Below are 2,630 nucleotides of genomic sequence, written 5' to 3'. Positions count from 1 at the left end.
AAAAAAAAAATCTCCACAACGGGGCCAAAAAAAAAAAAAAAAGAATATATCCTTTCAGCAAATGTATTCAATCTGTACACTGAGCACATCATCCAAGAAGCTGTACTATCTATGAGGAACCCAACATCAGGACTGAAAGGATATTCACGAAAGCCTGAGGAAGCACATTACACAACCTTGCTTGCTGAAAGTGGAGAGAATTTGAAGCACTGAAGACTGTACTGTGGATTATACTTCAACGTAAATAAAACACAAATCTCCACAACGGGGCCAATAAACATCATCGTGATAAAAGGAGAACATACTGAAGTTGTCCAGTGATTCATTTCACATGGATCTAGGCCCAAGCGTGCACAGTGAAGGGATCAAACAACAGACTGCACTGGACGAGTCTGCTGCAAAAGACTGCTTGAACGTGTTCCACAGCAACGGTGTGACTTTGAGAACAAAGGTGCTCCTGGATCAAACCACGGTATTTTCAGTCACCTCATATGCATGCTAGACAGTGAATAAGAAACACCAGCGAAGGATTGATGCATTTGAATCATACTATTGAAGAATACATAACCATACTGTGAAGTGCCTGAAGAATAAACAATTTTATGTGGGGAAAAGTACAACCACAACGCTCCCAGAAGCTTCCCTGGCGAGGTCTCCTATTCAACACTTTGGATATGTTCTCAGTGGTACCAGTTCCTGAAGAAGGACATCGTGCCTGGTAGATTAGGGGGTCAATGAAGAAAACGTAAACCCTCAAGGAGATGGAGGGACACTGAGGTTGCAACCATGGGCTCTAACATGGCAATGATGGCGAGGATGGCTCACACCTGAGAGTGTTTTGTCCTTCAGTACGTAGGGTTGTTATGAGTTGGAATCAATTCAAAGTTCCAACAACTAAGAACAACTTCTCTGTCGATTTGTTTGTTCTGCGGTGGTGGCTCAAGTGTTGTTGGGATGCTGAAAGTTATGTCGCTAGTATTTCAAATACCAGCAGGGTCACCCAAGGTGAACAGGTCTCAGCAGAGGCTCCAGACTAAGAGCAAAGAAGGAATAGGCTGTCCACTTGGGAGGAATGAGCTGCTGAAAATCTTTTCTTTGTTAATTTAATTTTATTTGGGGCTTTTGCAGCTCTTGTCACAATCCATACATATATCCATTGTGTCAAGCACATCTGTACATGTGCTTCCATCATCTTTTTTGAAAACATTTTCTTTGTACTTGAGGCCTTGGTATCAGCTCCTCATGTTTTTTCCTCCCTCTCCCATGAACCCTTGATAATTTATCATGTTTTTTTCTTGTCTTACACCGACTGCTGTCTCCCATCACCCACTTTTCTGTTTTCTGTTCCCCTGGGGTGGGGCCATATGTAGATCATTATGATCAGTTTCCCCTTACTCAGTATGCCCCTTCCCTTACCCTCCTAGTATTGCTACTCCCCTTATTGTTTCTGAGGGGTTTATCTGTCCTGGATTCCCTGTGTTTTGAACTCTTATCTGTACCAGTGTACATGTTCTGGTTTAGCCAGATTTGTAAGGTAGAATTGGGGTCATGATAGTGGGGTTTGGGGGAGAGGAAGCCTTAACGAACTAGAGGAAAATTGTGTTTCATCAGTGCTATACTGCACCTGACCGAGGCCTTGAAAATCTTATGAAAAACAGCAGAACACTGTCGGATATAAAGCCAGAAGATGCGTCCCTTGGGTTGGAAGCCCTCAAAACATGCCTGAGAAAGAGTTGCCTTCTCAAAGTAGAGTCAATTATCAGGATGTGGATGGAGTAAGCTTTCCAGATCTTCATTTACTGACAGGGATGACACAAAACCAGAAGGAACAGCTGCAAACAAATGTATGAAGTATGGAATGTACAAGTATGAATCTAGGAAAGTTAGAAGTCTTCTAAAGTGAAATGGAATGCATAAAAACCAATATCTTAGGCACAGTCAGCTGAAAGGGACTGGTATTGACCACTGGATTTTGCAAGACTAGTGACTTCTTCATAGAAAAACATCTTCTTTCAACAACACAATAGGCAGTCTATATGCATGCACTTCCCCAGATGGAAGGCACAAGAATCAAACTGACTACATCTGTGGGAAGAGATGATGGTGACGCTTATTATCAGCAACTAAAACAGCATTTAGAACATCAGTTGTTCCTATGTATGTAAATTCAGGCTGAAGCTGAAGGCCATTAAAATAAGTTCATGAGAGCCAAACCACGGCCTTGACTATATCCCACGTGAATTTCAAGAACAGATTTGACTCATTGAACACTGCTGACAGAAGATCTGATGAACTGTGGGATGAGATTAAGAACATCATATAACGAGAAAGCAAAAGGTCATTAAAAATAAAGGAAAGAGGGAACCAGTGGAGAGGTCTGGGGGGCTGGCCCCAATCCCAACTACTAAGTGGACACCTGCCCCTCCCCCAAGAACATTTTATTTTAAAGGACGGTATTGAATCTGGAGCTCCGGGAGAGGGACATATTTGATTGGAGCACATTGGAGCAGAAGAAGGGGGTGGAGGAGAGAGGTCGTGAGGATGATGTTCCCAATTAGAGCAGCCAGTCCACAGAGAGGACCACATGGCCAGCCCCACTATGAGACATAATGCCCCTCACTGACCCATAG

The sequence above is a fragment of the Echinops telfairi genome, unplaced genomic scaffold, assembly GCF_000313985.2.
Source record: "Echinops telfairi isolate 266 unplaced genomic scaffold, ASM31398v2 ScPeMD7_5;HRSCAF=22, whole genome shotgun sequence".
Taxonomy (NCBI): Eukaryota; Metazoa; Chordata; class Mammalia; order Afrosoricida; family Tenrecidae; genus Echinops; species Echinops telfairi.
Note: the sequence above shows the minus strand (reverse complement) of the source record.